General features: G+C 43.7%; 1 protein-coding gene across 3 annotated transcripts in view; it reads left to right on the top strand.

Moving 5' to 3' along the window:
* Positions 1-14,020, top strand: part of THRA (thyroid hormone receptor alpha) — a 151,402-nt gene that overhangs the window by 19,699 nt on the left and 117,683 nt on the right. Inside the window, exons 1-2 of one of the 3 annotated variants that reach the window (XM_061589356.1) lie at positions 1,190-1,247; positions 4,359-4,444. The exons of 1 other annotated variant lie outside the window; for it this stretch is intronic. The gene's annotated coding sequence lies outside the window, so the exon portion shown is untranslated. Of the gene's footprint in view, positions 1-1,189; positions 1,248-4,358; positions 4,445-14,020 lie in introns of those variants that run through there. One more of the 3 variants, XM_061589354.1, reaches the window with a different exon arrangement.

Genomic DNA, 14,020 nt, shown 5'->3' with positions numbered 1-14,020 from the left:
AGACTTACCTGTCACAGGTAGATCAGTTCGGAAGAATCAGACTAAAGGGCATGAGAGGAACTGGAAGGGGACGTTATACTTCATTAATCCTCAGTGGCTGCAATATGAGATTTTAAAATCCATTCTTGTTAGATGCATTGTATATTGAATTGCTACTTTCCTCTGGCCAATTGAGAGAGCCACTCTGAGGGGTGGGGGTGGGGAATGATAAGGAAACCTTGGTATCTGATTGGGTGCTCTTCACATTCTGAATCGTACCCCGGGTTAGGTCTCTAGGCCAGCCTTTTTCAACCAGTGTGCCTCCAGATGTTGTTGGACCACAACTCCCATCAGCCTCAGCCAGCATTGCCAATAGTCAGGAAAGATGGGAATTGTGGTCCAACAACATCTGGAGGCACACTGGTTGGGAAAGGCTACTCTAGACGCATTAATCACAATCTGGAGATATGGAAGGGCAATCTGGATTGTCTCATAGAACATTCTGCCCTGTTTCACTCCATCCAATAAAGGGGGATGACACAGCCCAAATCTTGAGAGTGCTACTCTAGCCTTCAGAGACTCTCCTTTCTGGCCAATGGGACATGGCAGGCCTTTTGCAGAGAGACCTGTGAACTTCTTTACCAGCCCCTACTCTGGTGCCTGCAGACCTTAGCAGGCAATAATGCAGATCTCAACAACGTGAAAAGGTTCTCTTGATGATTTCTGCAAATCAAATGACTGGTAAAGGCAGAAGAACAAGCAAGGCTGTTGCCCCACCCGCATTGATAATCCTATTTGCAAAGTCATGGGCTATTACCTTTTTACAAAAACTGGGATCCAAATAGTGGCTCCTGGAATTTAGTATTTAAAAAAAAAAATTCATCATGGTTCCAATATCCCCCAAATGGTCTAATTAATAAGTGTGTTGACTGTGGGATCCTTGCCTTCATATACTGTATTTCTCCCTCTCTGATGTAGGATCCAGTTCTCTCTCCTCTCTCTCCCCCCCCCATTTGAATTTCCCTTGCCAGTTGTCGGAAAGCGTTAAGCGATGGGCTGCCACTGCCTCTGTGCCAAATGAAAACTGAATCCTGCTTTCGTAGCTGCCTGCCGGGGTGGTAGGGGAAGGGGGAGGGAGTGAATGGGTGGGTGGGAGGAGAAGAGCTGACCCTTTTTCTTAGATGTCTTTCCCTCCCCTCTTTCTCTTTGGAGCCCTGTGTGTGTATATATCAGGAAACAGTAGCTGGTTGTGTCGCTGGGGCGTCAGGGTGAGCTGAATGACCTTCTCTTCATGACACAAGGGGGGATGATAGTTGTGTTCCTTTATTGGCAGCAGGTTTGAGAATGGGGGGGGGCATTGCTTAATACGTGAAATGAGGAGGAGTCAAGCTTGCCTGGGAGTTGAGCAGTTTCGTCCCTGACAATCCTCTCTTTTCTGTGCTTATCTCTTTTGTTACTTAAGCAATTTGGTTTATTACTGGATTTTATCAGTCACCTTTTCTAGGTGCTCAAGGCGACCTCTATAATATTAAAACAGTTGTGATAACAAAAAGGAGCAGCAGTAAAACTAACTGCTTATTTAAAAGGTGGAACTAGTTTTTCTTTTTAAAATAAAAATGGTTCTTTTTAACTGGGAAGGCATTTAAAAAGACGACAGATAGTGTAATGGTTGAAGTATTCGGGCTAAACATAGATGTGATGTTACTCATGTGGTTAGCTCTTGCATGATCCATCATCTTAAAAAAAAATTGCATGGGAATAAGCCAGATCAGGACTGTGGTGTGAGGAAAGGCGGCCTTTAACCCTTTACCCCTGCAGTTCCAGTTGGAACTGGGGTCCTAATTGGAATGGGAGCTTTCCTCCCATTGCAGTGAGAACTGCCACTTGGTTCCAACTGGGAATATGGCAGGGGAAAAGGTTACAAACCTGTCCCCCATGCCACGATCCCGATCTAGCTTCCCCTCCTCTGCCTACTATTTCTTTTAATCACACAAGGGCTACAGACATGAATAAAGTCATGTCTAGTTTAACTGGGGAGACCAGAGCTTACGCTCCTTTACCGCTATGAACTGGTTTGTGATCCATCAACCTGAATGCAGTCCACCAGTCACAAATGGTGGCCCACAGTAAGCTTCTAGCTTTAATGGAGGGACTATAGCTCCATGGTAGAGGAGCAGTCCTTGGCACGTCTAGCTGCAAGGTCCACATGGTAGGTGATGGGAAAAGCTTGTGCCTGAGGACTCTGGAGAGCTGCTTCTAGTCAGGGTCAACTATATTTGCTTAGACAGATCAATGGTCTAAGGGGGGTTCACATGCTAATGATGTAACTTCCCTCAGTGGAATATGGACAGCAGTGGAAGCTTAGGACATGTAAAAGCAGTGGCCTGCAACCTTTCCAGCCCTAGTGGTAGTGGTGGTGTTTGTGAAGTAAGCAACACAAAGGCTTTAGTCATAAAAAGATGTAAATGTACTGCCTTCAAGTTGATTCCGACTTATGGCGACCCTATGAATAGAGTTTTCATGGTAATCGGTATTCAGAGGGGGTTTACCATTGCCTTCCTCTGAGACAGTGACTGGCCCAAGGTCACCCAGTGAGCTTCATGGCAGTGTGGGGATTCGAACCCTGGTCTCCCAGGTCGTAGTCCAGCTCCTTAACCACTACGCCACACTGGCTCTGTAAAGTGTTTTTCTTGCTATCATTCTCTTCTCGACCAATATCTCCTCTTTCTCCTCCCATCCACTTCTTCAAAAAAACAAAATATGGTGGTTGTTGTTTCATTGCTGAGCCATGAGTCACCATTTGAAATAAAACAGTATAGAGCAACCTTCCCAACCTACAGGCCTCCAGATGTTGTTGGACTCTAACTCCCATGTACTCCAGCCAGCATGGCCAATGGTCAGGGATGATGGGGTTGAGAGTCCAGCAACATCTGGATGGCCACATGTACCCCAGCCCTGGGCTAGAGGCTAGGACTGAGAGACCCGTGTTAGAGCTGTGAAGCCTTCTGGGTAGCCTCTGCCAAATCATGTTCCCATCTCGACCTCAGTTTCCACTTCTAAAATGGGAATATTACTAGAAACCTAAATTGGCACTTTTTTTTAGCACTAAGCCTTGGAGCTGCACGTCAGGCAATCCTACTCAGATTCCATCTTGGCCACTTAAGCTGCAGTCCAGTACACACTTACCTGGGAGTAAGTCCAATTAAACCCAATGGAGTTTATTTCTGAGTAGACATGTATTGGATTGCAGCCTTAGTTACTTGGTTGGTGGCCTTAAGCAAGCCCTGGTCTCTCAGCCTCGTTCTTGTTTGCAATATAAATGTAATAATAATTGCGTTTCTTACAGAGTGTTAAGGATTGTTGAGAAATGTATGTGAAGTGCTTTGAAAGCACTCAAAAAGCAATCTATGAATGTTGTGTATTACTACTACTAATAATTATAGTCCATGTGAGTGTGTGTGTGTGTGTGTGTGGCGGGTCTGTTTAGGTTGTTGTACCTAATCGAGAGGCTTATAAAATGTGGATCTGGCTGCTGAGAAGCCTCGGCTTGGTCGTAGCTCTCTCAAATAGCGGACGATGAAGTGGCAAGCCCCTTTTTGTGGACTCTACTGCTTCATACTGCGGCTGGCGGCTCAGTTAAAGTGCCCCTCAAGAACCTGTTACAGACCGCCACCTGCCTGAGAGGGAATGGAGATGAGGTTGTGGATGAGAGGAAGGTCTCATGGTTGTGTAATGTCAAGAGGCCTCTTCACACCACACAAACTGACCTCGGGCACCTGCCATGGTGCTTTCAGAATGCTAGGAGGCCCGCCAAGTGGTTGAGTGCAAGTTCCCTATCTAGTTGCACCGGCAACCTGTGCTTCCTGTCTGGGGCTGTTGGACGGGGCTTTGCAACATCTCCATAGGGTGGAGAAACTGAGGCCCCCATTTCCCTCCTACAGCAGTGACGAGGAACCCACAAAACGTATTTCCATCCCCACTGCTGTGTTACCCATTAGATTCCTGTACGCTCTAATGTGGCCTGCACCAGAACTGTTCTTATTGTAATGATGCATTTCTAAAACTGGGACACAAATAAAATGAAACCAATAAATAAACAAAGGCAATGTGAGGGAGGCATGGTCCGCTCAGGGCATTCCATTTTCAGCTTTCACTTTTAAATAAATAAACAATTTCCAGCCTTTCCCCCCTTTTGGAGACATAAGAGGAAATGTGCTGACCCTATTTTACCAAATTGCTTAGTAGGAAGGCACCCTGCTCCCAGATCCCACTGTTCTGGCCAATGCGATCCAAAGCATTAGGGAGACTGACAGACACTTTTGAAAAATTACAATTAAAGTTCCTTATATTAAAACGATTAAAATACCTTTTTAATTTAGGCTGAAGTCCTAACCACCGTATCAGTTCTGTTTTGGTGGTGGTGTCGAAAGTGCAGAGTGGTTGGGAAGCTACCTCACTTGCCAGGGTAAGCACCCGAATTTTATTTATTTGTTTGTTTGTTTGTTTGTTTGTTTATAACATTTATATCCCACCTTCCCCCAAGAAACTCAGGGTGACATACAAACATGATTCTCCTCCTCCTGATTTAATCCCCACAACAACTCTATGAAGTAGATTAGCCTGAGAGACAGTGACTGGCCCAAAGTCATCCAGTGAGCTTCATGGCTTAGTGGGGATTTGAACCCTGGTCTCCCAGGTCCCAGTCCAACACCCAAACCGTTACACTACACTGGCTAATTAAATGGGACATTATGGGGGCAGGGGTAGAGCAAGGTTTGCCATGGATCCAAAGCTTGTCTGTTTCCCAGAGAGGGGCCCAATTCAGGCTCCTTAGCAAAGAAACAAAACCTGTCCCATACCTTCCACCCGGGCCTCTTAGGATGTTTATTTGTATTTGGGGTTTTCCTCCACATTGTCTTAGGATATTGGCTATCTTATCCTCTTCATCCCATGTGCCTTTAGGCCCTATCCACCTGTCTATGAGTCTAGTAGTGTATTAAAATAATTTCCAGCCATTGGGAACAGTATCCATGAACATTCCCCTCCTCCGGTCAATCTCTATGTATTTGCTCAGAATGGGAGTACTCAATATTTGACTAACTCAGATTTGCTGTCCATTAACTACCCTTTTGCCATGGACTCAGGAAGTCACAAAAGGGCTGCTTCAAAGCCTCCAGCCATATCATCTAACAGACATTCTGTATAGGCTAATAGCAAACTCATTATCCCAGCATAGAACCATGTGTAGCCAAAACAGTACCACACACACACACAAGAGGAAGGTACAGTAGGGCCCCGCTTTACGGCGTTCCGCATTATGGCGTTCTGCTGATGCGGCGGCTTTCAAGCAGGGGAAATTCCCCGTTTTAAAGCCGGTTTTGCGACGTTTTCGCATCATTTTTTCGTGAAGCGGCCCATTATAGTCTATGGGGCCCTGCTTTACGGCGATTTCTGCTTTACGGCGGGGGCCTGGTCCCTAACCCGCCGTATTAGCGGGGGCCGACTGTAGCAGCATCCTGGGGGAATCCCAACGTTTGCAAAAGTACCAAAAAATTTTACAAAAAAAACCTAAGAGAGGAGAACCTTTCCATGTAGGTCGGTAAGGACTAAGAATGCTCAGTGGGCAGAAATTGCTGAGTGATTGTGAGGGCAGGGGAATGGAAATCTGGTGGTGGTGATGGTGGTGGTGAAATGGATTGTCGTGGAAGAGGGCATGGTGGAACTCTGAACAGGAGCACTCCTCTTTGCAACATTTTGTTGGGGGGGACCCACTTGTTCCCTCTAAAGCACTGTTCTTCAACCTTGGATCCCCAGATGATGTCAAACTACAGCTCCCATCAATCCCAGCCAGCTTAGCCAATGGCCAAGGGTGATGGGAGTTGTAGTCCAACATCTGGGGATCCACGGTTGAAGAGCAGTGCTCTAAAGGCAAACACAGGTGCATGTCAGTTTGGAAGCAAAACAGGGCCACCCATAAATAAGGTAGCAGTTTCTACTTACCCTGAGGACTCTTTCAGTATGCAGAAGTATATTTGTTCATAAATTAAAAGAAAAAAACATTTAAAAAAATCCTGACAAGAACCTGTGACCTTCTAGGACAGTGATTCTCAAACGGTGTGCCGCGGCACACTGGTGTGCTGCAAGAGGTGACTATGCGTGCCGCAAATATTATTAAAGTATATTTTAAAAATGAGAAGAAACCCATTTGTAAACTTTATGTTATTTTTATTCATAGTTTAAAATATATTGAAAAATGAAATGGACTACCTTCAAGTCGATTCCGACTTATGGCCGACCCTATGAATAGGGTTTTCATGGTAAGGGATGTTCAGAGGAGGTTTACCATATATTTTTAATTTTGTACACGAAGTGTGCCAGAAATTGTTTGTTTTACAGTGCGCCACGAACAAAAACAGTTTGAGAACCACTGTCCTAGGATGTAAGTGACAGAATGTTAGTGGCAGTTTAAGAGGTGCTGTGTGTCTGGCTACCTCCAGAGTGACTCTATGTTGGGAGCATTGTGGTCAGTTAAAACAGCAGCTAAACCAAAGCCACCCGGTGCTTCTTGGAGTAGCAGGCCAGCGTGAAATAAAGCTGTGTCTAGGGCTTAATTTGAGCCAAGACTATAGTCTGTCTCACTGTTCTTCAACCTTAGGTCCCCAGATGTTGTCAGACTGCAACTCCCATCAACCCCAGCCAACTTAGCCAATGGCCAAGGATGATGGGAGTTGTAGTCCAACAACATTTGGGGACCCAAAGTTGAAGAACAGTGGTCTATCTAGTCCAGTGTTGTGTTCTCAGCTGCTGCCAGCCAGTTGTGTGTCTTTGGAAACTAACAAGTTGGACTTCTTCCCCTGTTGTTTTCCATAGAATCTGGTGCTTAGAGGTATACTGCCTCTGTACATGGGGCTCCATTTTTGCAATTGCTACTAGTAGTCTTGACAGTAAAACTTGAGTACTAGTAGCCATTGATTTATCTTCCATGAATTTGTCTGGCTTTTCTTTCTTTCTTTCTTTCTTTCTTTCTTTCTTTCTTTCTTTCTTTCTTTCTTTCTTTCTTTCTTTCTTTCTTTCTTTCTTTCTTTCTTTCTTTCTTTCTTTCTTTCTTTCTTTCTTTCTTTCTTTCTTTCTTTCTTTCTTTCTTTCTTTCAAGCACAAGTCTACATTCAAAGACTCTTCTTTCTTTTATTTTCTTTTTTTATCCCAGAGTAATTATGTCTTGGTGAATTACGTTAAGACTGATTTCAGGGGACCTTTCACTCCTCCCAGAATGGTTGCCATAGGTTCTGGTCCCCCCCCCCCGGTTTTGCTGCACATGTAACTTGCATTGCCCATAACTTTGTTTGCTTCAAAATCTGAGCCTTTCCCATGGCATTTTTAAACGAGAAAATCAACCTTGAGATTGCTCAAGGGAGCTCCCTTTTGCCTCCACTTCCCACTCAACAACAGAGAGCTGTCACAAAATCAAAAAGAGTTTGGAGGGGGAGAAAAAGGGTGGGGCTGGGGGAGAGATGATAGGCTGCTACTTCAGTAGAAAAGCTATTTTTCCTGTTTTTCTGGGTGTGTGGTGAGTTGGGACTTTACATGCAGAGACAGAAAAAGTGCGAAACGTAGACTTTTTACCACCAAAGTTGATGTAGCTCTACCCTTTGTGATTACTGCAGGAAATGAGGGTGTTGTACTAGTGTTGCTGCAGTAAACGTGAAGTGTGATAGGGTAACCTCCATGTACACAAATATTTGGGAGCCCTGGCCCAGTCAGGTACACAGGAGTTCATAGATGTGTATATGTGCTGATATTTTGTTCACACTTTACATGTTGCAGGCAAGATTGGCATTGGTAATTGGCATCCTTTGGCATCTGGTAGGGCTTATCATTATTATGCTATGGGCTCACTTTAAGTCCTCCCTTCTCCAGACCGGTGCTTTCAGTAGTACCAAGCAGCTAAGTCTAGGTGCCATTTTAATTTCCCATAATGCCCCTAATGTAGCATCACTCTGGACATTGTGGGAAATTTGCATAGCAGCCCCATGTCATCTGGGCACTGTTTGCAGTGCTGCTGCTGTCAGCCACAGCTGCCAGGTCGGCTTGCCAGGGCACACTAGCAGAAGAGGGAGGCTTCCAGAGAGCACTTTGGCCAGGATCCTTTCTAGCTTGCCCTGGTTGCAGGCAACAGTGCAGCAGTTGCATAGCTACCCAAAAATCTTCTGTAGCAAAGTAAGTATGACAGAGATAAGAAAGAACAGATTAGTGTGTGTGTGTGTGTATTGGTTTCAGTGGGCAGAGTACATAAAATAGGTGAAATATTTTGTTTGACCAAGTGAGTTTGTTATAGGAATACAGTAGGGCCCCACTTATATGGTGGGTTAGGGACCAGGCCCCTGCCGTAAAGCGGAAATCGCCGTAAAGCGGAACCCATAGACTATAATGGGGCCGTTGTGCAAAAATGTCGCAAAATGCTGTAAAATTGCAAAATCGGCTTTAAAAAGGGGAATTTCCCGCTGCCGCATTAGTGGAACGCTGGAATGCAAAGCGCCGGTAAGCGGGGTCCTACTGTATGCAAGCTTTGGGGTTTTACAAAATATCATCATCAGCCAGATTTGAAAATAAGCAGAATGTTGGTTATATGCAAAGAGCAAGTATATATAACAACAGCAACAAAAATTTTCTAAGAGGGTTTTATAAAAAAGTGTAAAAAAGCATTCTTTTTTGGGCTGTCCACCTAATACAAGCTTGGATAAATTCCACCTTTAGAATGATCAAGCATGGCTTATGAGCATTTTGGAGATCTTAACCTGTTGTTAAAACTGTTTTTCAGATTAGAGACTGAAAGTTTAATCTCTGAATCCAAGGGATTGGTTCCTTCCCCCACCCTGCCTCAACTCATGCCAGCGCAGAAAGCCCTATCCCGCTAGTTCATGACCTCCAGATATAGGTCAGCTGTTTTCCAGATCAGTCGTCGGGCCTGCCTGTCACAGGCCCAAGAGGAGGGAGTTCCTCTTTTTGCTTGATATTCTTGGAAACAGAGGGACGCATAGGCAAGCCACGTGACCTGCTGTTTTTTTTTATATTGTGGTCTCTCTTTTCACCTCTTACAAGTAGACGTGTCAGTTTCACAATAGCTTGTCCTGTCGCCATGCCGATGGGAGTGTGTGTTTCTCAGGGTGAGGCATTCTTGGACATACATCTGGCGTGACCTCCCCTGGCGTCTCAGTGTTCTTGGGCTCTGTTTCTTGAGACCTGACGTGATACTGTTGGGTAACCCCGGGCTGTGGATTTATTGTGGGGACAGGCACCGTGAGTGACTCAGTGTCTCTTCCACTCCAGGGACCACTCCGTTTCCTTTGCTTATGTCACCCTTGTGGCATCCCCCATCCAAACCAGAGCTCCTGGCAGTCTCAACAGCTGCTGTCCCTAAATACTTTGGATTCCAGCTGGGTTTGGTAATGGAGGGGCTCAAGATAGATCTTTGGCAGAGCATGTGCACAGGGAACATGCACGTATTTATTTGCACGTTCATTTGCACACCCATTTTTGCACAGTTATTTACATATTCCTTTGCATTATCCCTTGTTTTGGATCCCTTAATCTTGCTGTCCACATGCAAGATTGCCTCTTGCCAAGACATTAGTTCAAAGGTCGTCAAGATACATGTGCACAATCATGCACACACCCTGGCCTTTTTGCTAGCATGCTGTCATTCTCTGGATTCTAGATCTTAAAACCTGGGTCTTTTTTTTTGTGTGGAGGAGGGAGGGTAAAGTCTGTTATCTGCGTAGTTGTAGAGATGTTTGAAGACATGAGGGTGAGAAATGAAAGGATAGGGATTAAGTGCAAAAATGTTTGAGCTCAGTGTTTTCCACCCCAAGTTGCAGCAATCACCCAAAGATGAAATTGCAGGTTAAAAACGACATAGATCTGAAGGTCCAAATGGAGAGAGCTACCTGGTCCATTTTGCCATTGGGTTTCATAAGGAAGAGTCTTGTGTCCTCATATGTGGTGAACCTTTTATCCACCCAAATGTTGACCCCAAACAATAAATGTATACACTCTCTGGAGCATGTACTTTAACTCAGACAGACTGTGACTAGAAATGCACATAGGAGGGCAGAGTGTGATGGCATAGGCTGTCCCAGAAAGGAAGCCTGAATTTATTTTTCCCTGATCACTCTGTACATTTTTTAAAGACCCAGATAAACCTGCACAAAGCAGGTGCACATTTGACTCCATATGCATTGCCATCCATGCAAACCTGATGGGTTTCATGCCAAGATGTACTCACCTGGTCATATGTCCAACTGCTCTTATGCAGAAGCGTGCACACTTGTGTATGTCTGTGAGCATGTGTATATATATATATATGTGTGTATATAAAACAGAACATTTATTTATTTACATTTATAACCTACTTTGCCTCCCAGGAGCCCAATGTGGCATACTTAGTTCTCTCCTTTTCCATTTTATCCTCACAACAACCCTATGAGGGAAGCAGACTAAGAGACAGTGCCTGGCTCAAGGCCACCCAGTGAACTTCATGGCTGAACCACTTCATAGCTAGATTCTAGCCCAACACTCTAAGCACTACACCAGACTGACTCTCCATTCAGTATGTGCTGCCATATGGAGATGTGCATATCTCTGTAAAAACTTGAACTCTAGACCTTTCCAAATTAGAGAGGGGTGGATTAGCATATTTTCAGTTTGTGTCCATTTCACATGTGTGTGTGTCCCATCCCATTTCTGCATTGTTCTGCATTTTTTCTCACAACCCCTGCATGAAAACACACGTTTTTGGTTTGCATTTTATCCTAAAATATGTATTTCAGTATTTTTTGAACCAAGAACCGTTGTGCGATATTTTGAGAACAGCAAAAAATGAAGAATTGCATCCTGATCTGCGTATTTATCTAGGAAGTGTGTATCAGGCCAGTTCACTTAAAAATGCGGACCAAACAAATTACTCCAGCATCCCTAGCCTGGAGCCACTTAATCTCTGTAAAATGATGGTCCTCGCTGGACCCAAGCAGTTTTACAGGCTCTTCTGTTTTCCCCCACCCCTCTCCATTGTGATTGGGTTCTGCCCTTGCCAATCTCTCTGTATAAAACTCCTGGTAGCAGACTTACCTGCGATTGAGCTCCTACACGTGCAGCTCTGAGACCTTATTCCTCATCATGCCCTACCTTTTGCCATTACCTTTGCCACTCAGTGAGTGCCTCTTGGTTCTCCACTCTTGCTTTATGCACCTGTGCCACCTTTAGAGTGGCTTTCTAAGAACAGGCACTGGTCTGCCAGTCTGATCAACAATTTTGTCTTGCCCTTTGGGTAGCTGCTTCGACCATGCTGTGTAATGAGAACACAGAGTTCCTCTCAGTGTGTTGCAGTCTCATTTACACCACTACTATAGGATGCATTCACGTTGCAGTCCTAAACTAGTTTGAAATGGATGTCTGTCTTCAGTAGCTCCCCACAAAGAATTGGGGAATTGTAGTTTCTGAGTCAGTGGCTACGCTAGATTCTTAGGTAGACATTCCCTACCCCATTCACTCAGCAGTTTCCCCCAATTCCTTGGTGGAAAAAACCCATAAGTAATTAAGTTTAAAACCATAATGCATGGAGCTGGAAATATAAAATTGTTTTTTCTTGAATGCTGTGGCCTAAGGAATCCTGGAAACTCTAGTTTGATTAGAGGTGTTGAGAATTCTCTATTGGAGATCCCTACTGACCCTATAGAACTATCATGCCCAGAGTTCTTTTCATTTTTTAAATTATAAATATTTTTAAAATAGGGTTTCTAGTCCTTGTTGTTGTAGAGCAGCAATTCCCAAATAGTGTGCTGAGGTGTACCAGTATACCATGAAAGACCTGCAAGTGTGCTGCAAAAAATTAGTTAAATGATGACATGTTTTTGATTGGCTGACAACTCCCACCTGCTCACAGAGTATGCTACCTCTTGTCTCTCTGTGTGATTGATTGCTGTCTGGACTTTATTCCTTACAACCAAACTCAGCCATGGGTGTATATTTCTGTCATTCATCTGCACTGGGTGAGCTTGAATCATTCAGACACTCCCAAAGCAGATGCAGCAGTAATACTCAGACTCTGAGGAGGGTACCCATTGTGTCTCTGAATGAGTATCTGCTTTGGGTTCCTTCCTTCCATATAGAAGCCATGCCCAGATCAGTGACTTGTGCCAGAAACACAGGATGTGGTCTCCTTTGAGAGTAGTTAATGCTTACTCTGTCCACACTCTAAAAGTAGTGATGTGACATTTCCGGAAATGTTTGAATCGGGACATTTCCTGGAAAATATTCTGCTGCCCTATGTTGACGGACATCTGATATAGCATGTTTGTTTGATGTACAGTGCAATCCTGTGTGTGTTTCCTTTGAAATAAGTCCCATTGTATTCAGTGCCACTTACTTCCTAATTAGTGTTTATGATTGTAGCCTTATCTTTTGTGTAAATAATTAAAATATGTCATGCTAATTTCATGTGCTGTATAAAATATGTGAAAGATTTTTCTAGTAGCCAGAAGTAGTTTCACTGTTTGATTTGGGAGGGGGAGGGAATCAATAAACTGCATTTATTGTACATTAAATATTATACTCAAAATGGCTTCAAAGCTTTAACTTGGAAATCATACTTATTGGAGTATTTGTAAATATTTTGAGACATGATAGCTCAATAGAATACATTTCCCTAACATTATTTAGATTTTAAGAAAAAAGGTGAAGGCACTGAAAACTGTTCTAACATTTTAGCATGCCTGACTAGCTGGGTGCATAAATATATGTCCTTCACAGGAAGAGTCACCTGAAAAAAAGTGAATTGCAAAATTTTTAAAGCTTTGACTAGTACTGTGTCCATTCTGCTTGCTCAATTTTATTTGTATTGTGTCTGTTCGTTATGTTACTAATTCATTGTATGGGGAAAATGCATTTCTAAAAAAGGGGAAATCTGTGGAAAGTAGTAATGGATTTTTTTCTGGGGAATGGTTACCACCTTTATTTCTTTATTTATAAAAGTGTTTATATACTGCCCTCTCACAAAACATCAGCAGTGTACAGCAACATAAAACAATTTAAAACAACAGCAAGCAATCATTAAACATCTTCATAGTCCTGTTGGCACAACAAAGTCTTCAAGAGATGCCTGAAAGTCAAAAGCGAGGATGCCTGTCAAATCTCTGCTGGGAAAGTGTTCCACAGCATGGGACTGGCGACACTGAATGCCTGACTTCTAGTAGATTCCAGTCAGCCTCTGTAATACAGTCACTGCCTAAAAGTAATCTTTTTTCAGGTGTGTGAATAGAGAGGACATTAACTATCAAAATTTTGGAAAGCAACAGTTGTAGAAAAATACCTGTGAGTAGAGTTTGTTGCTGATTACATAAAAATTAAAAGCAGAGGCAGTTGAACCTCTGGAGTCTGGTGTTTGTTGCCTTATCTTTTTCATTGCATGAAACCAGTTGTCTCTTAATGAAAGATTGGCAGAAGATCTTTTTGAAAAGTAACTCTTAGCCTAGGGAAGTACATTTGGGGTGTGTTGGAGAAGATGAGAGGTTGGTGGGCCAGGGAGAATATGTGGAGAGGCCTCTAGACTTTTTAAAATCATATGTGTTTTTAATTGGTATTAATAGGAACACAGGGGCCTACCTTCTACTCAGTCAGACCGTTGGTCCAACTAGCTCAGTATTTCGTACACCGACAGGCAGCAGCTCTCTAGCGTTTCAGATGGATTTTTTCCAACCCTTCCGGAAGATGCTGGAGAGTGAACCTGGGACCTTCTGCATGCAAATCAGATGCTTACCACTGAGCTACGGCCCTAAATGTCTGTCCCAACATTTCTGTTTGTTTGTTTGTTTATTGCCTGCCCTTCACCCAGAGGTCCCAGGGCAGGTTACAACAACCTTAAAATACCATGTTAAAAACAATTAAAAACAACCAGAATAAAAAAAACAGGGTGGGTCCTAAAAATATACATCCCAAGTGTCAAAGGCCAGGGTAAAGAGGTGCATATTCAGCATTCAGCTGAAGCTGT

The sequence above is a fragment of the Rhineura floridana genome, chromosome 11 (genome assembly GCF_030035675.1).
Source record: "Rhineura floridana isolate rRhiFlo1 chromosome 11, rRhiFlo1.hap2, whole genome shotgun sequence".
Taxonomy (NCBI): domain Eukaryota; kingdom Metazoa; phylum Chordata; class Lepidosauria; order Squamata; family Rhineuridae; genus Rhineura; species Rhineura floridana.
The sequence above is the reverse complement of the archived record's forward strand: the minus strand, read 5'-3'. Positions and strand labels throughout refer to the sequence as shown.